Here is a 25781-nt window from a genome sequence, read left to right on the forward strand (position 1 = left end):
CCCTTCCTCCCGGCATCTGTGCTCCGGTCCATTTTATTCGGTCTCTTGGAAGACATCCCAGGAGACAGCAATCAGTCACATTACATTCTCAGGGGCAGGCTGTCACACAGGGCCTTGCACTCAGAAGAAAGCCCCGTGCTTGGGGTTTAGTGCTCTGCAGTCACCTTGAAATTCTTCATAATTTTATCTTTCAACCTGTGTTTTCTACAGATGGGACGATGGAGCTTGCACTGGGGATTGCACCTCGGCTCTCACGTGGTCCTGCCTCCCGCCTTCCAGGGATGGGTTCTTGGTCACGGCTCTCCCACCCCTGACCGGAGACCCCTGCCACCAGCATCCCAGCCTTACTGCTCCCCGAGCCCTTTGTCGGCATCCCCCTCAGTGGGTACTGTTCTGCTACCCATTTTACACATGAGATAAGAGAGTCTCAGAGAGGTTAACTTGCCCAAGGTCCACCAGCAATTAATGAAGCTGGATTCAAACCCAGCTCTTCCTGCTCTGAAGCCCGGGCTGTCACTCAGCCACTGACCTGGTTGTTTATGAGGTCTCTCCTCTGATCACCTAGAAGCAGTGTAATTGATCTCATTCAGTGCACCACGCTGGGACTGTAGATGCAAGAAAAAGCATGGGACTTGGAGCTGGGAGTTAGGTTGCTGAGACCCATGGGAGTGACGCTGGCACTTTAGGCCACGTGGGGCCAGGACAGGCTCTCCGAGGTGGCCGAGCCGGGGCTGGGCCTGGGCCAGTGCTGTGTTCTTTCCTGAGGCCCAGTTCGCATCTCTACCAGCTGCAGAAAGCGGGTCTGAGTCATCGGAGTCCCCGTCCCTGACTCCTCACCCCATACATCGTGCATTCCGGTCCCCGGATCTCAGCAAAACCCCACTAATTTCTTAGTTCTCCCCACCCTCTTCCCTAAAAGAAATCAAAATTTCAAGCTGGGGAGGAGGTCACTTGATCCAAGCTCTTCAGTCCGCAAACGAAGGACCTGGGTTTCAGACGCTTGCATCTGGGTGGAATTCCAACCCTGCACCAATCAACATTCTCCTGACTGGGGCTGATAATAGTAGTAACTAACTTACAGGAAGAATCCCCGGGACCATGAAATACAAGGGCCTTCTAGAGAGAGCTCCAGTGGTTGCACCTGACACTTTGTGACACCATTACCCACTGGACAGAGGCACTATTAGCTTCCCCACTTTACAGAGGAGGAAACAGAGGCTCAGAGAGGTTAAGTAACCTGTCTAAGGCAGCCCAGCTAGCAAAGCAGAGCCAAGGTCTACCAGACAACTGTGCAGAGCAGCCACCCTTCCCACCAAGTGCTGGCCCAGAGGCGCAGCGGGCACTGGCCGCCCGCCCTGGGCTCCCAGAGTCCAGGGCTGCAGCCATCCCACAGCGGCCAGCCCGAAGGAGCAAGGAAACCGACCCCCTCCAGATAAACAAAGCACTTCCTCCCCATAGCCTGGGCCCAGAAGGAGGAGGTGCCCTGCACAACTGTTTATAGAGACAGATGTTTGGGACGGAAAAAGAGAGACAGCCCTCCTCCATCCCCATGGAGACAGAGGAAGTTTGCAACTTGGGCAGAGGCAACTGGAATTGAAAAAGGAGAAGGGGAAAGAAGGGAGGGAACCAGATCTGACCCGCTGGAAACAGTCTGACATTTTCAGATGCTGGTGCCTAACAAAGAGGCGTTGCCACGGCAACCAAGCCTGCGGCCCCGGGGCTGCCAATCCCAGCTGGACCTGGGGCCAGAGCCAGAAGATAAATAAGCACACGTGGGATAAATACTGCCGAAGAGCAAATAAATAAGCACATACACACCTAGGGGCCTCTCAGCCCAGGGGCCTCCCAGGGACCACCACAAAGTGGGGAGGCTACTCATGGCCCCTCCCCTTCTCTCCTTCCTTCCTCTCTCCTTTCATCCCTCTTTATTTTCTTCCATCCCCTCTCTCTCCATCTTTCTATCCCTCCTTCCCTCCTTCCCTCTCTCTCTCTCTCTTCCCCCACCTCCTTCCTTCCTCCTTCCTTAGTCCCTCCTTTCTTTCCTTCCTTTCTTCCTTCCTCCCTAGGTGTTCAACCTTGCTCCTGCCCCGGCCTAGGAACCACATACCCATCTTGCTGGTGGCAGTTGGCAGATGGTTCCCAGCACAGCTGAGAGCAGAGGACTGCTTTTGCAGTAGAGTGAGGCCCCCGGGGGGCCCAGCATAGCCATGTCTTCTCTCTCTCTGGCTGGAGACCCTGGGCATTTCAGGCTGTAATTATGGGGAAGGAGGGGGGAGAACGGGAAGAGAGCTTCGGACTTCTCCTAAGGAATCTGGTTCCTCAGAATTCCTCTGCCTGGCTCCCCAGCCCCTTCTTCTGCACTCACTCCCCATTGTCATCTCACTGCCCCCAAAGCCGTGATGTCCATTGCGGGACCTACCCTGTGGCTACCAGCAAGCTGACCTCTCCCAAGACCCTGCTGCCTCACTACACCCCCATCACCGGAATCCCAGCCTTCTCCTCCTCCAGCCCCACTGGATGATCCTGGTCTCTCTCCTCCTTGCCTCTCTCCAGGGGAGAGGGGAGGGGGCGGATGGGGGAACGTCTGATGAACTCTGGCCAACGAGATGGGAATCCCTGAGGCCAGGATGTTCTGTGGGAAAGAGCTAGAAGGGAGAGCTGAGCTGCAGTGGTCCTGGGGTCAGGGCCTGCCAGTCCAAAGGAGGGGCCCGTACCTTCCTGCCCTCAACCTCAGAAACCTCCCGAGATGTCCCATGATGGGAAGGCAGGCCACAGCTGGACCACATGTTTATCCAGCCTGGCCCGCCCAGGAGTGCGCCCCAATTCCCAGGCTGACGACGGGACTGGAAGGTGTCATGGTAATCATCCCCCTTTGATACGTGGGGAGATTAACACTTGGCAATAAGGACTGGGCTGGAGGCCGAGTAGAGGCCTTGGCCAGTGGGGACGTGTCCACAGCTGGTGGGGAGGGGAGGACAGCTGTTGCAGGCTGTGTTACGGGTGGCTCAGATGGGAGGCTGAGGAGGGGCGACGGGTGACTACGGAGTGGGATCCATTGTTCCTGGGTCTAGCCCTGAGAAGGAAGCCCAGAATCAAGTCACAAAGAAGGCCACCATACGGAAGGACAGGGGCCTTTGGGAGGACAGAGGCTGTTGGGAGCCTCCATCAGCTGCCGAGCAAGCCTGGTACCCAGGATGAAAGGCAGGCTGGGCTCCCTGATGTCTCGAGAAGCCTGGCCACAACTTCTAGAAGCCTAGCTTCAGCACAGAGGTCCAGGACCAGGCCCCTGCTGCCCGGCCACCCAGGAAGCAGCCTTCAGGCTCAATTCATCCTCTGTCCCAGCTAGCTGGGTGACCCTGGGCAGGTTACTTAACCTCTCTGGGCTTCAGTTACCTTGTCTATAAAATGGAGATAATAGCTATGTCTCACTCAGATGTTGTGAAGATCAAAAGAGACAATATGTAGGAAGCATGCTTAATTGTCAAACACTCATTGAGCACCTACTGTGTGCCAGGCTCAGTGCTGGGCTGTCTATTAGGAAAGAAGTAGTGCAGGGCATTGTGGGTATGTCCAATGGGATGTTCCCACCTGGTCAGGGAAGGGATGTGTCAGCTGTGGCCTGAGGAGGATTTAGCCAAGGGGGCAGCCTAGAACAGGGGGGCAGCAAACTGTAGCCCACAGGCCAAATCCAACTTGCCACCTGTTTTGGTTCAGCCCATGAACAAAGAATGTTTCTACATTTTTAAACAGTTGAAAAACAAACCAAAAGAATACTACTTCATGACATGTGAAAATTATATGAAATTCATATTTCAATGTCCATAAATAAAGTTTTATTAGAACACAGCCACACGCATTAGTTTGTTAATTCTCTATGTCTGCTTTTCATGCTACAATGGCAGAGACGCAAATAAGGACCACCTGGCCCTTTTCAGAAAAAGTTTGCTGACCCCTGGCCTTGGGAAATCACGTTCAAAGGCCAGGGGGTGAGAGAGAGAAAAACTTTCTGGGCCCTGGGAGAAGCCCACTGGGGATGGAGTGGAGTGATGGAGAGATTGCAGGTTGGCAGTAGGGGGAGGGAGGCCACAGAGATGACCCGCCCACCATATCCCACCCAGGAGAGGACAAGAGCTGAGGGTGGGTAGGCTCTGCTCAACTGCCACCAGCCGGTGCCAACCTGCACAAGCCTGCTGGGGAGGGGGAGGAAAGGAGGGAGCGGGAGGAAAAGAGGGAGGGGGAGAGAGCTCCCTAGTCCTATCACCAGGAAGCAAGGAGCTGCCCATGGGGCCATGGGAAGGCTTGGAAATCAGAACATTCTCTGTCCTTTCCAAGGAAACTGGGAGAACTCTCTCCTTCTGTGGAACTTGACTACGCCTTCCTCTCTCAGGAGGCCAAGACTGGGCTCAGGGCTCAGGGAGGGAGGGATGGGGAGGGTACCAGAAGCTGCTGTCCTTATTCCAGGGGGGCCCCAGTAAGGCCCAGGGGGTATTCCCTCTACTTCTCTCCGCTCCTGCTCAGCCAGAGCTGGAGGGATGCCGACACAGCAGATGGAGGGCCGTCCCAGGGGCCTGGTGTGGGCCCACATCTGGCCAGGGGATGCCGAGGTCACATGGCCTTCGGATGAGGGCAGAAGGGCATCAATGTTCAAGGATCCCCTTAGGAGGCTGGGACCATGGGGGGCTCTCAGGGGACCCTGGGCATCTATGGGGCAAACTATCTAGCTGGGGGAGAGTGCTGCCTTCTGCCATCCCAATGCACTTGGGGGCTGCAAGATTGAGCTTAGGCAGGAAGAGTGGTACAAGCCCACGAGGTTGGGTGGAGGTGCTTCTCCTTTGCGTGGCGTTGGGAGCTGGCCTTTCACTGGAGTGCGCGGGAGAGATGGATTCCTCCAGGGGTCTCCCCTCACCCCACACAGACCTGCAAACCAGGGGTGGCGGGGGTCAGGCCTCCTCAAGAAGCTGCCTTTGTGCATTTGTCTCGAGCTCCCTTCCAGAGGTGGGGCCCCTGGGTAGCTGCCTGAGGACTAGACCCCAGGCCACCTCCTCCCCTGAGTATCTGGGACCAGTTAGAGTGACTCTATCAAGCCCTGACCCTCAGTCGTCTCAGTCGTCTTTGCTGCAGGCAAAGGGACTGGGGTGGGGGTGAGTCGCGGGAAATGCAGGTCCATTCCTGCGACAGGGCTGCAGGAGAACAGATTCCTTCGGTTAGACGGGGAGAGCTGGCTGGAGGCAGGGATTCCTGCTGCTCGGGCTGAGCCTGCCTCCGGGCCTGACTTCACAGGCTCCCTCCTCCTCCGGCCTCCTCGGCAGCACAGCTGCAAGGAGCGGGAGCCTGCGACCTCAGCCCTCCTTGCTCCCCCCCCACCCCCGTCCCGGGCAGCAGGCCCTCCCCAGGCGCTGGGAGGCCTCCATCGGCAGGCAGGGCCGAGGCTCCAGGCCAGGTCTCCCGCCCTCTCCGCTGCGCCGTACCCAGTGGGCTCCATCACCCGGGGGAGCCCCACCTCCCGCCATCCTTGGCCGGGGAACCGGAACGCTCAAGTCCCTAGATGTCGCCTCACTCTTCACAGCACCTCCCAGCCAAGGTCCCCACCCTGGCCCTTTCCCACTCCTCCCTCCCTCTCTCCGAACTTCCTAAAGCCCCTCCCCTGCCTGCCTGCAAGTCACCTGACTGGGTCGCTGGAGCCCAGCCCCACCCGGATTCCCCACCCAACTCTCCCAGCTCTGGAAACGCCCGAGAGCCCGAGAGCCACTTGACGGCTTGAGAGCCGCCCCAGTGCTGCCAGCCCTCATCCAGTCCCAGCTGCACGCTCGCCCTCCAAGAACGTGCACACACCCACACAGGTGCACGCACACACGTGTACATAACGCACGCACGGTGCGCACAGGAGTGCACACGCGCCCACCTGTGCACGTGCAGTGCACGTGCAATGCACAGGCATGGGTGCAACATACACAGACACGTGCACACGTTCACGTGTGCCTGCACATGCATGCGCACGCACACACACTCTTGCACCATCCAGTTGGTTTCACACCCCATGCTCCTTCCTCCCAGGCTCCTGCAATGCTCCTTCTTGCATCTCGAATCCCCTCCAGGGGCCTGCACTTGTGACTTGGGGTCAACGTGAGCTCCCCAAGGCTCTTTCCAAAATGGCACCCGCCTCACCCCTCAGGACAGTTGCACTCTCCTGCTCCCAGGAACTGGCATCTTAGGCTACAATCCATTTTTTGCAGCTGAGATGAAAAAAAGCAAAAACCAGTCCCCTATCCCTGTCCAATATTGGTGAATGACTGGGGGGAGGGGGAGGTCCCTGCCCACAAGGCTCAGTTCCACTGGGAAAGGGACTTTCCTTAGAAGGAGCAGAGGCATCTTGTATCAGCTCTTAACGATTTGGGAAGGGAAGCTGAATAGCTCTTTACTGTAATTCGAACAACTAAATTATTCATCGAGAGCGGCTGACAGAGATTGGACAGTGACCAGGGAGCCAGGAGACCCCGGCCCAGCCCCGTGACCCAGGCCTGTGGCCGCCTCCCTGCTCCTGAGGGGCTAGTGAGAGGGGTCTGGGAAGACGGTGGCCCCAGGGGTCCCGCACGCACCGAGTCCATCTGGGAGGTGGGGAGGGGGTGGGGGGAGACTGAATCGAAGGGCGCTGGCCATGTGGGGAGCTACAGGGCCCCTGGCCCCTCAGGGACTTGTCTTAATGGAGGGGTCTCACCTGCTCTGGCCAGACGGACCCCAGGCCACAGCAGGCTGGCACTGTCCTGAGAGGCCAGGTGCGCAGGGGCCTGGCTCCCCTATACCATCCCCTTCTTCAGCCTGGAACCTTCCCTGCTGCCCTCAGAGGTTTGGGTTGGAGGGGGCATGCCCCAGAGCCCTGCCCATAGCTGAGGCCTGGCCTCCTCCTCCCACAGGAGGCTCGGGATGGGGAGGCAGGGAACAGGTGGCCATGAGATCCCATCCCTCAAATTCAAAACACAGCCCAGCTGCTCATCACCCCGGCTCTGGGCACAAGGAGGAACAGTGGGCGAGAAAGGCTTCCCCCGGCTCTCCTGCCGTGCTTGGTTGGGCCTCCCCAGACACCCCCTCAGCCTGTGGCCCTCCCCAGACACCCCCTCAGCCTGTGGCCCTGTACTCTGATGGGGAGGGAGGCAGGGACAGAGAGCTCGGAATGAAGTCCTCAAGCAATTGGTTGGGGGCCCAGCTCTGTCAGTCCCAGCGGAGGGAGTGACTGGAGGAGCAGGGGAAGGTGGGAGGATGGAGTGTCCGGTAACATCCTCTTAGGTCTCCTAGCAGGAGTCTCCTTTCCCCACGAGCTTGGGGGCGGGGGAGGCTTTCTCTCTTTCTCTGCTCGTCTTCCCTCCCGCCCACGACGCCCGGATCTGGCAGGTGCTCTGTAAACACGAATGGAACGAATGAACGCACGAACGATGCAAACGGGGACCGAAGGATGGAAGGCGATCGATGCGTGAGTGCGCATGCGTGGGGCCACAGCCTCAGCGAGGGAGGCGAGGCAGCGGAGCAGGAGGGGAGAGTCGGGAGAGGACGAGAGGAAAGTAAGGGAGAAGGAGAAAAACAAGGGGGAGCCTCGTCGTGTCAGAGAACGTGCTGAGACGGGAGGTTAAAGTCAGTGTCCCCGGAGGGGGGACAGGGAGGGGCGAAGGGGGGCAGGGGAAGAGGGCGCAGCCTTTTGGAAAGTGGAGCCCTGGGGGCAGCACGTGCTGACTCACACGCCTGCCTTCAATTTTCCCTGTTTCCTGGGGATTCTCATTTTATTTTCGGGAAAGCTGCCTGCTCCGTGACTAATTTGTTCTTAAACAAACCAAACCCAGGCGGTGGGGAGGCTGGGCGGGGCCTGAGTCACTCTCCGCCCAGGGGGACCACACCTCAGCTCTGGGCCTGGCTTCCCCCCAGCTCCTGGGGGCCCCTCAGCCCTGGCCTGAAGGTGGCTCCGATGCTCCCTGATGGGGACACCCTGGGTTTCTAGGGATCCCAGGCTGCTGAGTGAGCACCCTGACTGTCCACTGCCCAGCACAGAGCCAACGCTCAGTTCATGTTTGTTGACTGACTAACTGACTGACTCTTTGGTCCCTCGTTCTTCTCTCTCATCAACTCCTCCTTGAACCCTTCCTCTCCCCTGAAGCCCTTCAGTTTGGTGACACAGGTTTTTACTAACAGTTACCCTTCACCAGAACCATACCCTAAGCTAGACACACAATAAATTCCTTCAGTCTGAATCTACATATCCTTGTCTGGCCCCTTGGGATGTGCTTCTAGCTGTTTTGCCATTTAGGGTGGCTCAGGGGTGTCCGTCTGGCAGCAGAGCCAAATCAGGGGGCAGCCTGCAACCCAGGCTTTCCGCTAGGCAGGGGGGAGATGCTGCTCCCTCAGGTTTACAGAAGAGGCCACTGAGGCTTAGAGAGGCCCGAGGTCACTGAGCCAGGAAGCAGCAGATGCAAGATTTGAACCCAGACCTCAGAGCACCTCCCAGTATAGTAGCCTGTCATCTGCTACCCTCCACTGAAGTAGGATCCAGAGCCCCAAAGACACCTCAGCCTTGGGCCTGGTGGGGCAGGATGATATAGACCCCAATGGGAGGATCAGGGTGAGAGTGGGGGTGTTTTCTCCAACTCCAGGTCCAGCCCAGATGCAGCCACTAAAATAAACCCAGGTCTCAGAAGGCGGGTCGTATTCAAGACAAGCCATTGGCATATGGAAAGAAACACAACCTCTCTATTTCTACTCTTTATCTCATCCTTTGAAAATTTCAACTTTTGTGGGTACATGATATATAAACCCAGTCATAGGGTGCCTATGGTTTATAAATAAATAAATCCACAAACTCTGGAACATTTTCTGAAGGGGAGAAACAGCCCCCCACCCCAGTCGGCTGCACCCGGGGACTCACGCATAGTAGGTGCCCAATAAACATTCCGTGCCTGAAGGTGTGCCAAGCGGTTCTGGTTGGGAGGCAGCGGGTAAGGGGTTCTTACTGCGTCGGGAGACCGGCCCCGCCGGCCCATCATGGGGCCCGGGCCTACCTGCAACCTCGAGGGACACGGCTACGGCCGGCCCCGCCCCCTCCCGGCGCGGCACCACCCCCCTCGGCGCGGCCGCGAGGTTACCCGGAAAGGAGGCGGGCTCGCCTCTCAGCAGCTGAGATACCGCCCCACGGCTTCCCCCGCGGGTCCCCCTCCGCCTCCCGCCCGCCCGGAGGCGCGCCGGATCCCCTGGGGCTGACCCGCGCCCCGGGCGGCCCTGCGGGGGCGGCAGCTCGCGGGCGCCGCGGTGCTCAGCCCGGCCCTCGGGCGACGCGGCCCGGGGCTGCAGTCACCGAGCGGCTCCTCGCCAGCGAGCACATTTCCAGGAAGCACGCGCGGAGCCGGCTCGAGTTCCCGACAGCCGGCCGGGCGCGGGTGCGCAGAGACTCTGCGTCTACACCAGCGATCAATGCGCGGCCGGCTCTCCCCCCGCCGCGCGCAGCGGCAAGGGTGCCTGGGCTCATTTCAGGGGTGGCTCCCATACTCCCTTCTAGATGGGCAGGTCGCTTCGCCTCCTTGCCTGTCTTTAAAATGAGAGTGCCAGTCAGCCCCACCCCAGAGCCGTGAGCATCAGCGGCGTAAGGGCCCAGGACCATGCCGGCCGAGCCCTCAGAAATCGCCGCTTTTATTGCTACAGAACAAATCCGAGCGCAGGCCTCGCGGGCCAGGCCCACTGACCTGCAGTTGAACCAGCCAGCTCCTCCCCCTTAACTAGAACTACTCTCTCCCCCCTCCTCGCTTTTTTTAAGGGGTTCGAGTGATCAGCAAATATTCCCTTGGAAAAAAACTCCTTAAAAGAAGGCGAGCAGGGATTGCTCTAGTCAAGGGCTGGGAGCCTCCGATTTGCCTTCCTAACACGGAGGCTCGCGGTTATGGGGAGGCTAGGAATGACGGGGTGCGGGGCAAGGAGGCGCAGGTGCCCTCGGATCAGCTCAGCTCGGGCTGCGGGAAGTGCCCGAGAAGGGCTTCAGCTCAGCTCACCGGCCCCCACTCCTGATTTGGGAGGCTAGTGGGGAGAGGGAGAGAAGGAGGGAGAGGAGAAATACGGGGTGGAAGACCTTTGGGAAGGCGCAGGGGTGGCACCCACCCTGCTGGGGAGGTCTGACAGGGGAACAGAGGAGGAGGCTGCAGGGCCTTCCCCTCCCCCCCTCCCCGGGCTAACTTTGGGACCTAAAGCACGAAGGAGCGAGAGGCAGGGGGCGGGGCTCCTGCTCTTACTAGGCCACCTGTGTCAGCCCCTGGTTTCCCACAAGACAGAAAGGGGGGTTCTAATGGAGCCAGGCAGCAAAGTCAGAGTAGGAACCCTAAGGCTGCTCAGCCCTGCACAGGGTCCCCCCCTCCCCCTTCCCCTCCCCCCCCCCCAGGTGGCTCTCTGCTCACCTGGATGGGGAAAGAGGCCTAGATCTGGGAGGAAACCTGGATCTAAGCCCCCACCCCCAACCGCCTTAGAGCCCACCAGGCTCAGGGTCCTGCTTCACAGGGATGGCAGTGTGGAGGGGAGACCCCAGGGATCCTCAGCAGGATCAGGAGCCTGGGGCTGGGGAAGTTTGGCAGTGTTTGTGATGGGATAGTAAGAAGTGTTGCTGTGAATTCACCTCAGGGTGTCTGGAAGTGGCAGATTGGGGACCTGAGCCCCTTGATGTTAGTTGCAGGCAGGGTTCCTTTGAGGGGGACTCTGGTCTCAGGCCAGGCATGTGGGCAGGCTTTTCGAGGCGCTGTCCTGCTCCAAGGTCCAAGCAGGGTTACCCTCCTGCCCTAAGCCTTCCTGTCTTCTTCATCCTGCCTGGAGTGCCTCCATTCATGCATTCACTCAGATTCACGCATGCATTCATTCATTCATCCATTCATGCGTTCACTCATTCATCCATTCATGCATTCACTCATTCATCCATTCATGCATTCATTCACAGATTCACTTCACACATTCATTCACCCATCCATTCATGCAATCATTCAGTCTCTCATCCCACCTTTGCTGAGTGCCCCTGGTGGGTCAGACACAGGCTAAATCTGGAGATACCATGAAGGAGCTCTGACGTGGTGGAGGGGGAGCTCCCCTTTCAAGCCTGGGCAGCCATGAGCACAGGGGAGAAGCCCCTAAGCCCAACTTTGGCACCAAAAATAAATTCTTTTAATGGAAATTTGTATTGAGATCAATGTAGATTCACAGGCAGTTGTAAGCAGTAACAGAAAGATCTCTTTGCTCAGTTCCCCCAATGGTAACACTTTTCAAAGCTACATACAATATCACACCCAGCACATTGGCCTTCATGCAATTTGTCCACCTTATTCCGAGTTTTATTTGCATTCGTTTGGGTGTGGGTCTGGTTGATATAATCCTATCACCTGTGTCTGCCACCAGTCGAGATGCTGAGTAGTGTCACCACCGCGTCACCACCGCAAGGACCCCATGCATGACCCTGTGCATGACCCGGCATCCCCCAGCCCCCAGTCCCTGGCCAGATGTGAATTCTGAACAGCAAGTAGGAGGCATTACTCTCACCCTCCCCTCCCCCAGCCCTTGCCGGCTGTGTTTGGTGCCTCAACCTCCCCTCAAGGGCAGTGTGTCAGGTGTCTCCCATCCCTGGCCTGGCACAGTACCTGGCCTGCACTAAGTGTTTGTGGGAGGAGGGGGCTGTATCCAAATCAGTGACCTGGAGGACAGGCTTGCCCTGAGGAGGGTGTATAGTATGCTATGGTTTGTGGGGGAAGGAAGTGTGTGTGTGTGTGTGTGTGTGTGTGTATGTTTGTATATGCATGAAACATTCAAAACCAACTGTTTGCTTCTGGGAGGGGCAGTAGGTGGCGGGAGAAGGGGGGGGATGTATTCGTTTCTTATGTCTGCTGTAACAAATTAGCGGCTTCAAACAATATAAATTTATTATCTTACAGTTCTGGAGGCCAGAAGTCTAAGATGAGCCCATAGGGCTGTGCTCCTTCTGAAGGCCCTAGGGGAGAATCTGTTTCCTTGCATTTTCCAGCTTTTAGAGGCTACCTATATTCCTTGGCTCATGGCCCCTTTGTTATAGACTGAATGTCTGTGTCCCCCCAAAATTCATATGTTGAAGCCCTAACCTCCAATGTGATGGTATCTGGAGGTGGGGTCTTTGGGAAGTGATCAGGGTTACAGGAGGTCATGAGGGTGGGCAGCCTATATGATGGCAGCCCGAGCTAAGACACTCCTTCGCCATCTTCAAAGCCATTAGACGGCATCTTCTCATCTCTCCCTGACCTCATGCCTCCCACTTATAAGGACCCTTGTGATTACATTTACATCCACCCAGATGATCCAGGATCACCTTCCATCCCAAGGTCCTTAAACTTTTTTTAAAAAATAAATCTATTTATTTATTTATTTATTTTTGGCTGCGCTGGGTCTTTGTTGCTGCGCTCGGGCTTTCCCTAGTTGCGGTGAGCGGGGGCTACTCTTTGTTGCGGTGCGTGGGCTTCTCATTGCGGTGGCTTCTCTTGTTGCAGAGCATGGGCTCTAGGCACGCGGCCTTCAGTAGCTGTGGCTCATGGGCTCTAGAGCGCAGGCTCAGTAGTTGCAGCACACGGGCTTAGTTGCTCCGCGGCATGTGGGATCTTCCCAGCCCAGGGCTCGAACCCGTGTCCCCTGCATTGGCAGGCGGATTCTTAACCACTGCACCACCAGGGAAGCCCCCAAGGTCCTTAAACTTAATCACACCTGCAAAGTCCCTTTTGCTAACTAAGGTAACATAGTCACAGGTGTCTGGGATTCGGTGTGGACATTATTCAGCCAACTCTTTTCACATCTGAATTGTGAACCATATGAATAGATGACCTATTCAAAATACAATGTCAACTAAACAAACAAAGGAGACCCAAGGTGAGGCGAGGTGCCCAGGACACGGGGAGAAAGCTCTGGGATCGGGGAGAAAGCTCTGGGATCGGGGGGAAAGCTCTGGGATCGACCCCTTCCTGGGCCTCGGTCTCTCCTCTGAGTGAGGGAATGAGGCAGCATGAATCTGGGACCAGTGGGATCGTGAGGGCTGATTCAACCTCCCAGAGCCTCAGGCTTCTTCCTGTTCAGTGGGGATGGTGACATTTCCTTTCCTCCTAGGGCTGTTGTGAGGATTAAAACACTGAGTACAAATCATCCCAAACGCACCCAAAATGGTAACCGGTGGTCGTGGGAAAGCTGGTGACAGAGCCACCTGCCAGCTTGTGCTCATAGTAACCTGCTGTACTCCCCCCAGCAGAGAGAAAGCAGTGCTCCACCCATGTCCCACGTTTCTGCAAAGGCTCCTCATGGTCCCCTCCCCCTGTGGCACCTGGCAGTCCCCTCCCCCTACTGAGACCCGGCTCCCTGGGACAGCATCCCAGCCACCCCTGGCATTTCAACCCTACTCCCAGTCATGGAGGTGGCATGGGAGGCTCAGGAACTGACAGCATATGACCCTGGAGTCAGGCGGAACTGGCTTGGAACCCAGTTCTGTCCCCAGACTGGCCATCCACTGCCTTTGTCTGCCCAGCGCCCCTTCCCCTTCTTTCGGTAAAAGCCCCCCAGTAGGCACTTCTCCACCATTCTTGGTCTTTGCGGCTCATTGATGGGGCTGACCTCCCCCACCCCCTGGAGGGGGGAAGGACCCAGGATGGCCGCATCAGAACATGCACACCCTTGCTGGTCCCAGCATGGGGACAAGACCCAAGCAGCCCCACGGCCAGTCTGGACTTTGCCCAGAGCTGCTGCAGCCATTTTTGTCACCACTAGTGAGAGCCTGCCTGTGAGTGAAGCCAGCAGAATGGAGAGATGCAGAGAGACAGGGTTTAGGTGACACCACTGGCGAATCTGGATCCAGTGGTGCCTGAAGCCCAGCTCTCATCCTGTGCATTATTATGTGAACCAATATCATAACCCCCTTCTAACTGCTTAAGCCAGTGTAAGTTGGCTTCACACAGTCCTAACAGTTGTTAGTTAAATGACCTTGGGCATTTCGCATATGTTCTGTGCCTCAGGACATATAGTCAATGACAAAATAATACATGCTCATATGGTTGTTGTGATACTTATATAAGATAATGAATTAAGGGACCTCCCTGGTGGCGCAGTGGTTAAGAATCCACCTGCCAATGCAGGGGACATGGGTTCGAGCCCTGGTCCGGGAAGATCCCACATGCCGTGGAGCAACTAAGCCCGTGCGCCACACCTACTGAGCCTGAGTGCCACACTACTGAAGCCCACGCACCTAGAGCCCATGCTCCACAACAAGAGAAGCCACTGCAATGAGAAGCCCGCGCACCGCAACAAAGAGTAGCCCCCGCTCACCGCAACTAGGTAAAGCCCGCGCACAGCAACGAAGACCCAACGCGGCCCAAAATAAATAAATAAATATTAAAAAAAAAAAAGATAATGAATTAAATTACCTAATTAGGCACATAGTAAGCTCAGTTGTTATATGATACAAGAGTTATTATTTTGTAGGAGTTGGGTTAGAGCTGCGTTAATCAAAAGAATAAGCATGACACAAATGAGACTGCCATCTTACCAGGGAGAAAAGCCTAATTATTGAGAAACCAGCCATACCGGACTGAGATCGGAACACCTGTGTTGGGAGGCAGACACCTTCTCCCTCTCCAGAGCCAGCAAGACTGCGGCAGGAGGAAACCCCCAACAGCATCTGTGGACACACGCTAAGGCGGCCCCAGAGCATCACATTTGTGTATAGTCTCCTCTTTGTGAGTGTGGGCAGAACCTAGGACTAGCTTCCCACCAACAGAATATGGTAACGGGGATAGGATCTCGCTCCCGCGATTACCGTATATTATGTAAGACACCATCTTACAGCCTGGAGCTAGAGCCTCGGTTCTTCTTCCCGGGGGCTTCTCCATGGGGTAGTTTGAGTATCCTCATGGAATGGTGACTGGCTTCCCCGAGAGCAAGTGAGCCAAAAGACCACGATGGAAGAGGCTACGCTTTACAACCTTGCTCTGGAAATCACACGCTTCCACTTTGTTGTATTCTATTGGTCACATAGATTGGCCTGACTCAGTGTGGGAGTGGCTACTGAGGGTGTGAATAGCAGGAAACGGTATCACTGGGGCCATCTTGGAGACTGGCCGCCATACAAGGGATGGCAGTAGGGACAGGGGCTGGTGGGGGCTTGGAGAGGGCTATGGAAGGAAGACCCAGGCACTTGAAAAGCTAGAGCACATCCCAATGCCCTAAAGTGTGAGGCCACCCCCGGTTCCTTCCTAAAGCAGTTCAGGGAATGAGCTGATTCAGGGAAGAAAATCACAGCTCCCAGTCTTGCTTCTCCGAATAGGGACGTGGACCCACCCACCCCGGGGGAACTGGAGCCCTGCAAGGGGAGGGGTACCCCATCCAGGCCACCCCTCTTTGCTGCATGGTCCTGGCTGGTAACTCCCTTCTCTGAGCTTCTGTCGCACCACTCTCCATGCAGATCAGCTTATCTCTCCCTCAGTGTAGAGACAGGGGAACTGCGGAGGGGAGACGGGGGTTAACATCTACCGCGTGCTGCCATGGATGGCCCTCTACAGCGCTCTCCCATTCAACCCTGAATGACTCCCATGCTGGGTGCCCTCCAACCACATGATCCAGATGAGGAAACTGAGGCTCAGAGGTCCCTAGGTGAGTGGGGTGGAGACTGGGGAAGACTCCGCCCTGATGTCCTCAGGTGGTCGGATCAAGGCTCCTGCACCCAGGGCCCCCTCCCTGGACTGAGCTGGGACTCAAGGGAGGAAAGAGGGAAGGCAATGGTCTGGGGAGGTCAGTGCCTGGCAGGGGGTGTGGGGCTGAGGCTGGGAGAGGGTTGGAAGCCCTGCCCAAGGCAATCTGAGACCCAGGCTCTGACGCTGCTGGCCAGCCTGCCTGCTGCCAGCCTTCCCCCCATTGATCTGGGGAGTTCAGGCTCACATCTCTGGCTGCACAGTCTTCCTGGAGCCATCCTGCTGCCTCCTTTGGGGCCAGCCCAACCTGGCTGCAGCAGGGAGGCCCCCGGTGGAAGGAGGAGGGTGGCCAGCACACTTACAGCCAGCTGGATATTCAGATCTCCTCTGCCCACTAGAAGGCCCTGGGCTCAAGGTCCCGGAAAAGATCTGCCTACTTCAAGGAGAGGGTCCAGCAGGAGTGCTGAGGCCAGATTTGAGCAGGGAAGAAAGCTTGTGGACCTGGAATCCCAGGGCAGAGAACAGGATAATCTCCTGGTCACGTAGGTCAGGTAGACCCAATGTGCCCCACGAGAGGATTCTGAAGGCTGGCTGGGGAGCCCTGAGGAATGATATAGGAGAGGGCGCAGAAGTGAGGAAAAGCTGAGGCGTCCCCTACAGAGCCCGGGAGGGCCACTTCTGCCACGCCCTCTGGGCTCACTGCCCGGGCTGAGTCCCACCGAGCCCCACCGAGTGCCACCCATGCACCCTCACCACGGCCCCATGGGCAGGGTTATTCCCACTCCCTGTGGACCAGCCGTGAGAGGTAAAGTTGCCCACTTCACTCCCTCCCCACAGAGTTGCAGATTCCGGATCTAACATGAAGGCTGACCTCTGGGAGGACTGTGCTCACTGCTTCCCGTGTATGACCTCATCCAAACATGAGAACTAGGAGGCTGGAACTGGTACAGACCCCATGTCATAGATGAAAGGCCCAGAGGCGTCCTGTCATGTGCCCAGGTCCCCACTGCCACTTGGTGCCAGGATTAACATCCAGGCGTCCCACAGTAGCCAAAAGGTGGGAGCAACCCAAGCACCCATAGACGGATGAATAGATAAACAAAACGTACCCTATCCACACAGGGGACTCTTAGTCCAGTGGAATCTTAAAGAGGAAGGAAATTCTGATACATGCGACGACACGGATGACCTTGAAGACATTATGATCAGTGAAGTAAGCCAGTCACAGAAGGACAAATACTGTAGGATTCCACTTAATACGGGGTATTCAGAATAATCAAATCCACAGAGACAGAAAGTAGACTGGAGGTTGCCAGGGGCCCGTGGGGAGGGAGGACGGGGAGTTAGTGTTGATGGGTAGAGTTTCAGCTGGGCAAGATGAAAGGGTTATGGAGATGGACGGTGGCGATGGCAGCACAGTAACATGAATGTGCTTTATGCTACTGGACACTTAAAAGAGGTTAAAATGGCAAATTTTACGTTATGTGTACTTTACCACAATAAAAAATATTAAATGAAAACAAAATACCCCAGGCATCGATCTCGGTATCCATGGCGCAACCACCAGACTTCACGAGACTGGCTGCTGAGTCCAGACCTTTGCTTCTCCCTGTCCTCACAGTTCTGGGGCAGCGGGATGAGGACCCCACAATCCGGGAGTCTTGAAGATGTTCTGGAACAAACTCCGAGGGCAGCTGTCCCTCGGGGCCGATCGGTAGCGGACTAGGCAGCCAGACCCAAACTGTCCCTCCCCTCCATGGATGCAGATCCCGAATCTAATACGAAGGCTGACCTCTGGGAAGACAGTGCACATTGCACCCCTCGGGGCATCCCCACAGAGAAGACAGGGCACGCCCACGCCCTTCACACTCACCTACACACCCGGGGATACTCAGGCAGACGAAGGCCTCTGATTCCTGGTTTCAATGCAGCGCACACACAGAGGTCCCCTCCCCCAGGTCCCTTGAGCTTCCAGAACAGCACAGGGGAAAGGGGATCCTTGCCCCACAGGAGCCCAGCTTCCCCCATACCATCCTGCCCATCTCAACTGCTGCCCCACATAAGAGATCAAGTGACCCCAAACATGGGCGCCGTGGCACCAGACTCAAGGCAGGCCAGGGCCAAGACCTATACAGAGACCGCCTAGAAATAGGAGGCCAAAGAATGCAGTGGGCAGCTTGGCAGAAAGACAGACAGAGCTGCCGGGCTTCCAGTAACACGCTGGCCCTGCCCTGACCTCGCCCACCAGCCCAGAGACTCAGCCAATGGATGCCCGGTCCTGGGCGCCAGCTCCCAGCTGCGCCCGGCCCGGCACAGCTGCTGCAGGGCCCTCCTGGTCACCGCCCCCTGCCCCCCGGTGACAACAGGACAGGAACTGGATCCCTGTCCTCTCAGGGTTCCAGCCATGCCGGGAAGGGGGTATCTTTAGCTTGCCTTCCTGGAAGCCCACTGGCTCCCGTCCCACCATGGCCCAGCAGCATCGCCTCCAAGCCCAGGCCACCTCCCCTTCCAGCACCAATTCCCTGGAAGACGAGCAGCCGCCCCAGAAAGGTCTGCTTGGCTGTCTCATCCCCCGCCCGGCTCAGGACCCCGTGCCCAGCCTGACCTGAGTCAGCTGACCCCAGTCCTTCTCTCGCCCCATCGTGAAGCTGCTGCACGGGGGCATTGGCCCAAACACGCACCACCACCCCATCTAATTAGAGGACCTTAAATAGGATCCAGGTGAGAGGGGATGGGGGTGGCCTGGGGTCACTACACACAGGGGCAGGACAAGGCCCGGGGCTGTTCCCAACAACGCCAGTCTGTCTTCCTGGCAGCAGGGTCTGAATCACAACCTGAACAGCTGTCCATGAAGTGACCCGGGGAGGGGCTCCTACCTGCACACCTCCTGATGCAGGGCTGGGCAAAGTCAGGGTGCCGCTTTGAGAAAGTCAGAGTCTGGAAAACAAAGAAGAGGGAGGGACACGTTTGCCAGGGCCACGGGGCTGCTGGGAGCAGCCAGAGGAGAAACGCTGGAGTCTCTAGAGGGAAGAAACAGTACCCTGCAGGAAGAGGGCCTGGGGCTGGACATGTGATAAGGAGCTGAGTCAGCCACAGGGCGGAGAGGACTGGCCCATCCTCAAGCTGCAGGGTGGCCCTGGGGCCTCGAAATGGGCTGAGGGTGCAGTGAGCCCCTGGCCCAGGAATGAGACCAGGCAGGTCAGGCCTGGCCTCACTTGCAGGCCCAGAGAAGACACTCCAGCCTGGATCCCTGGATCGTTAAACCAAGACCATGTTGGTCCACTCTCGTGTGGTGTGCTGAGACTGCAATGGAGGGAAGATTGAGAAAGTCATTCTGTCTGTGCCCCTCTCCCAGGGGCTTGTAGTTTGTGGGGGAAGGGAAGGCAGAGGGAGCAAGTAAAAAGAGAAACAGTGACCGACCAGTTAGCTGCAATGCAGGCAGAGAGCAAGAAATGTCAGAAAAAAGGAGTAAAGCAAAATGCCTCCGAGCAAAGGTGAGGGAGTTTGCAGCTGGTTGAGGAGAAGCTCAGGAAGCCTTCAGGGAGGAGGTGGCACTAGGAGGCCTGACAGGGTGAATGCAGAGCGATGGATGGCAGACATGGGGTCAGGGGGCACAGTGCATGGAACAGCATAAAAGGATGGGAGGTGTGCAACGCTCAGGCCTGTGATTTCAGCCACAAGTAACAAAACAGATTTAAGTCATAAAGACAATCACTGTGGGGGTTTTATTTGTTTTTTTCTTTTAAAATATTTTTATCTTTTTTTCTAATACAATTTTAAAAGTTATACTCCATTTACATTTATTATAAAATACTGGCTACATTCCCCATGTTGTACAATACATCCTTGTAGCCTCTTTTACAACAATCATTGTTTATATAACAAAAAAATCCAGAGGTTAAGGGTTCCAGGGCTGGTTAACAGCTCAAGGATATTGGTAAGGGCCCAAGTTCTTTCTATCCTTCCATGTCACCAGTTTAGGGTGACCAACCATCCTGTTGCCTAAGACTTTCCCAGTTTTAGTGCTGAAAGTCTTGCATCCTGAGAAATCAAATCCAGACTTTTAGTTACTCTAGTACTGAAGATGCTGCTTCTCAGGGGCACAACATAGTTGCCACAGCTCCAGGCATCACACTCTCATGAAATGACAGTGCACTAAGCAAGAGGAAACGGGGTGCAAGCAAAAACATATTTCTCCTTGAACTTCTCAGAAGCCTACAGAGACACTCCCCTTATGTTTCATTGGCAGGCCTGGGTCTCAGGGTCACCCTGGACCCATCACTGGCAAAAGAACAGGGGGTTGGTATGACTGGCTAGGCCCCATCACTGTTCATCCCTGGGGCCAGGACTCTGTTAGTGAGGAGGAAGGGGGTAGGGCTCCCTGGTGGCACGCAACGGCGTGAGGAGTGGTTGGAAAAGCCACACTGGGGGACTCAGCCTGCTCCGAGTGCCAGCTCTGGCCCTTCATGGCAGGTTACCTGTGCTTGGTGAGTTTCACACTCTTCACCTGAAATAGGCGGACACTAAGAGTGGCTGTCCTTGCAGAATCTTGGGAAGAGCTAATTAAATCATGAACAAGAGCGTTGAGCGCAGCGTCTGGCAAACACAAAAGAGGATGGCAGCTGGTGTCGGTGTAGACCAGCCATGCCCACCACTTTCAGTTCAGTTCCCAAGACGGCTGATGCTGCAGCACAGACCCCCTGCTCTGGGGCCTCAGTCTCCCCTCTGGAGGAGGGTGTGTGGGAGGGTGGGTGAGGAAGGGTCTTCAAGGGGAGCCTTGAATCTGCTCCACTGAATCTTGTTCTTCCTGTACAAGTCTTTTCGTTTATGTAGGATTATTTCTTTGAGCTGTTTTCCCAGAAGTGCAAATATTCAATCAAAGAGAATGGACTTTGAAATGATGTTTTATTTTAAATTATGTATGTAATTGATGATCCTTGTAGAAAATTAGAACACACAGAGAAGCAGAAAAACTAATATTAAAACCATCTGGTTGGGTTTCCCTGGTGGCGCAGTGGTTAAGAATCCATCTGCCAATGCAGGAGACACGGGTTCAAGCCCTGGTCTGGGAAGATCCCACATGCCGCAGAGCAACTAAGCCCGTGCGCCACAACTACTGAGCCTGTGCTCTAGAGCCCGCGAGCCACAACTGCTGAAGCCCATGCGCCTGGAGCCCATGCTCCGCAGCAAGAGAAGCCACCACAATGAGAAGCCCACGCACCGCAACGAAGAGAACCCCCGGCTCACTGCAGCTAGAGAAAGCCCGCATGCAGCAACGAAGACCCAACCCAGACAAAAATAAATAAATTAAAAAATAAATAAAACCACCTGGTTGACTTTTTTTTTTTAATTAATTTATTTATATTTTGGCTGCGTTGGGTCTTCGTTGCTGCGCACGGGCTTTCTCTAGTTGCGGCGAGTGGGGGCTACTCTTCGTTGCGGTGCGCGGGCTTCTCATTGCGGTGGCTTCTCTTGCTGTGGAGCAGGGGCTCTAGGCGCGCGGGCTTCAGTTGTTGTGGTGCACGGGCTCAGTAGTTATGGCTCGAGGGCTTAGTTGCTCCGCAGCATGTGGGATCTTCCCGGACCAGGGCTCGAACCCGTGTCCCCTGCATTGGCAGGCGGGTTCTTAACCACTGCGCCACCAGGGAAGTCCCTGACTTTTTATTTTTGGAAAAAGTAAATCATTTTTAAACGCAGGCCCATTTGGGGAAAGAAGTGACTTGTGCCTCACCCCAGTCCTGATGCAGGCCCCCAACCTGGCCAACCAGGGGGCCAAGGATTCAGCTTCTCGGGCTGAGCTGGAGGAGGGAGAAGTTGGCGTGCTCTGGCCACAGTGGACTCAAGAAGTGCCCAGAGGAGGGGCAGGGGAGTGGGGTGTGAGAGACACAGGCTGGGCCCCTGGTGGACCCCCGGGCGAAGCAGGGGCAAGGGAAGGTGCAGGGTTTCACTGGGGCTGAGAGAGTGGGGCTCACACTCACAGAGGGGCTGGATGGTGGAGTGGAGCCATGGGGGGTCTGGAATCAGACGAAATGGAGCATCTTGAGCTGGGAATGCACTAGTGAGGCTGGAGTCCAAGGAGGCAGGGGAGAGAAGAGGCCGAATCCCGTAGTGCCTGGGGAGCCCTGGGAAGGAGCTTGGGTTATTTCCCCCATATAACCTGCCAACTTCGGAGCCAAATAACAGAATAACCAAGTGTATGATCAGATTTGTGTTTTATTTTTTTATTTTTCTTTTCTTTGGCCGCACCGTGCAGCATGCGGGAACTTAGTTCCCCGACCAGGGATCGAACCGGCGCCCCCTGCAGTGGAAGCGCAGAGTCTTAACCACTGGACCCCCAGGGAAGTCCAGATTTGTGTTTTAGAAAGATCACCTCTCCTGCTGTCGGGAGGAAACCCCAAGGGGAGTGAGGAAGGAGGGCCAGGTGGTTCTGCAGCTGAGAAGCAGAGGGACCAGGACCAGAGAGAGTGAGGAGGCTCTGGTTTCTGGATCTACCCAGAAGGCAGAGCTGGCCTCACTGCTGGATTGAATGTGGGATGCAAGAGGAAGACAGGGTCAAGGACAAAGGCACTGCCGGGGGCCTGATAACTGGCAGCATGGAGTTGCCTGGAAGACTACGGGACGGGGGCGAGGGGAATGTGGTTAGAGCAGTGGCACCAGTGGCTGAATGCTGACGGATGCCAGGACTGCGTTGGGCTAGTTCCATGTCAACACTGGACCAGCAACCCAAGCTCAACACCCAGCAGAGTGAAGCAGCTGCTTTTTGTTTTTTAATCTTTTTTTTTTTTTTTTACTGAAATACAACATATATACAGAAAATGCAGAAATCCCAAGGGTGCAGGTGGGTCAGTTTTTAAACTTAACACGCCTATAACCAGCACCCAGGTCAACCGAATATCACCAGCACCCCAGAAGCCCTCTAGTAACCTTCCCAAGATATTCATAACCACTCCCTGGACTTCTAACGCTGTATCCTTTTTTCCTTTTTTTTTGGACTTTTTACGTTGATGGAATCATACAGTGTGAGCTCTTTTCTGCCTGGCTTCTTTCGCTACCATCATGTTGGAGAGATCCGCCCATCCTGATAACGCAGGCCCTTGTTTGTTCCCATTGCTGGGTGGCTGAGTCAACATTTATTTATCCATCCTTCTCCTGTGGACGTTTGGGTCATTTCCACTTTGAGGTATTACAGGTAGTGTCGCAATGAACATTCTAGTCCATATCTGAGCGCACACCTAGGAATGGAATCGCTGGGTCGTGGGCTATGAATAGATTCGGCTCTAGCAGGTACTTCGAAGCAGTTTCCAAAGTGGTTACGTCAGTGTAGCTCCCATCAGAAAGAATGAGAGTTCCATGTGCTCTAGGTCTTCACCAGTGCGAGGGGTCTCCTGTCCTTTTCACTGTAGCCATTCTGCAGGGTGGGCAGTGGTAGTCCACTGTGGATTTAATTTGTGAGCCATTTTTTGGTTTACTAGCCATTTGCCACGTGGGCATCCCCTTTGCCAAGTGCCTCTTCGAATCTTTTGCCCATTTTCCTTTTGTACCCTCTGTCTAACCGATGTGCTTTATATATTCTTTATATATATAATCTGGGTCCTTTGACAACTGTATGCAGTGCGGTGGTCTCCTTCCACTTGTGACTGGTCTTTTGCTCTCTTACTAGCCAGGCGGAGGCTAGGGATGGCTCAGGGGACTTCAGCATCTCTCCCAAATGTCCACCAAGTCTCCCCAAAGAATATTCCATCTGAGTCCCAGACAAGCAGGTCCAAGGTCCCCGAGCCCCAGCTCTCCCTGGAGGGCAGCCCTCTAACCCCCTTTGTAGAATCTTCATAGAAACTCAGGGACTGTCATTGTCCATAGCTAAGCAAGCGTGTGTCTATCCGGACTGTATCCAGAAGAAGAGGTAGGGGTCCAGGCTTAGACCTGAGCATGTCCCCAGTTCCTCCGCTGCAAGCACCTGAGCGGGGCTTTCTGTACATATATGGGCAGAGATCTGGGGGCTGTAGACCCCCAGGAATCCTATGCCCTCTCCCGAGGCAGTTCCCTTGCCAGCTCACTCCTTGTGACTATTTCACACCAGCAGGGACCTTTTCTGTCTCCTTACACCTCCCTGCCCTTTTCGTTCACGGATGAACATAAAACCGCATCCATTTCCAGGCCACCCAGCCTCGCCAGCTGGGCCACCTTGCACATGAGCGGGACCCTCCCCAGTGCAGGTCCTCTCTCTCATGCCGGGGACCGTCCCTCCTCCCCTCTCACTGTCACCTCCCCAGCAGTCTTCCCTCTACCTCCCACCGCCCACCCCAGACCAGACATACTGGGCCATCTCCCGTCTCATAATCTCTCCCAGGACCCCACACGGCACCCCTCTCCCTACCCCCTCGACAGAGAAACTCCCTGAAATTGGTATCTGTGTCCCTCCCCCCTCCACACACAGCCTCTCCTCAGCCCACTCAGGCTGGCTTGTGTCCTCACCGCACTTGTCAAGGTCGCCAAAGAGCCACCCCTCGTCCCATCCTGGTCCCCTAGCGTCTGCAGCAGCATCTGACACCGCCGGTCCCACCCTCCCCTCAGACCCACACACTCTCCCAGGGTTTTTTCCTCCCACACTGAGCAATTCTCGGTGACACCAGCTGGCCATCCTACAATTTAACTCAATTCTGACACTTTACCTGGAGATCCCACAGGTTAAGGGCTCAGTCCCACGAGACTGCCCCCCCACTTCAGATACCAATCACAAGTGGTAGGTCCCTGGGTTACCCACAGCTTCTGTGTAACTTGCAGACGAGGCAGAGGTTCCCATGACCTCCTCCTCGATTATTCGTTAGAACATCTCACAGAACTCAGGCAAACACTAACATTTAACAGTTTCTTATATAATAAAGGACATGAAAGCACACAGATGAACAGCCAACAGAGAGACACACAGCGTGAGGTCTGGAAGGGTCCCAAGCACAGGAGCTTCCGTCCCCATTGGGGTGGTCACAGCCCAGAAGCTCCCCAAACCCTGCCCTTCGGGGGTTTTTCTGGAGGCTTCCTCACGAGGCCGTGATGGATCATTAACCCCATTCCCAGTCCCTCTTCCCTTCCCGGAGGCTGGGGGATGGGCTGCACACTCCCAGCTTCTAACATGGCCCGGTCTTTCTGGTGATCAGTCCCCACCCAGAGTCGCCTGGGTGACTATCGCCCAGGAAATTCCAAGAGATTTAGGAGCTCTGCGTCAGGAACCAGGGTCAAAGACCAAATATTAGAACAAAAGATAATCCGAGTGCCCTTAGCACTTAGGAAGTTACCAGGGTTTTAGGTGCATTGTGCCAAGAACTGGGGTCGGAGACCAACATATATAATATAATATATAGTCATAATAATAAATATACATATATTTCTATTCACACAGATTCCCCTCACCTTTTCTTTTTTTTTTTTTTTTTGGCCATGCCGCGCAGCTTGCAGAATCTTAGTTCCCCAACCAGGGATCGAACCCAGGCCCCCGGCAGCGAAAGCAACGAGTCTTAACCACTGGACCACCAGGGAAGTCCCATCCCCTCACCATTTCAAACACCACAAAAGGGAAGATAGATGCAGGAAGCAGCATTATTATTATTTTTAATTAATTAATTTATTTCATTTATTTATTTTGGCTGTGTTGGGTCTGCGCCGCTGCGCGTGGGCTCTCTCCAATTGCGGCAAGCGGGGGCCACTCTCCATTGCAGTGCGCGGGCCTCTCACCGCGGTGGCCTCCCCCGCTGCAGAGCACGGGCTCCAGGCGCGTGGGCTTCAGCAGCTGCAGCATGTGGGCTCAGCAGTCGCGGCCCACGGGCTCCAGAGCACAGGCTCAGCAGCCGTGGCGCAAGAGCTCAGCCGCCCCGCGGCACGTGGGATCCTCCCGGACCAGGGATCGAACCCATACTCCCCGCACCGGCAGGCGGCCTCTCAATCACCGCGCCACCAGGGAAGCCCCAGCATTCTCTTTTTTTTTTTTTTTTTTTTAGAAATTCACGTTCTTTTATTTATTTATGACTGTGTTGAGTCTTCGTTTCTGTGCGAGGGCTTTCTCTAGTTGCGGCAAGTGGGGACCACTCTTCATCGCGGTGC

General features: G+C 55.7%; 1 long non-coding RNA gene across 1 annotated transcript in view; it reads right to left on the bottom strand.

Moving 5' to 3' along the window:
- Positions 1-18656, bottom strand: part of LOC130705845 (uncharacterized) — a 35518-nt gene extending 16862 nt beyond the window's left edge. Inside the window, exon 1 of the long non-coding RNA XR_009006224.1 lies at positions 18566-18656. This is a non-coding gene — a long non-coding RNA (uncharacterized LOC130705845). The remainder of the gene's footprint in view (positions 1-18565) is intronic.
- Between the last annotated feature and the right edge of the window lie 7125 nt (positions 18657-25781).

The sequence above is a fragment of the Balaenoptera acutorostrata genome, chromosome 20 (genome assembly GCF_949987535.1).
Source record: "Balaenoptera acutorostrata chromosome 20, mBalAcu1.1, whole genome shotgun sequence".
Lineage (NCBI taxonomy): Eukaryota > Metazoa > Chordata > Mammalia > Artiodactyla > Balaenopteridae > Balaenoptera > Balaenoptera acutorostrata.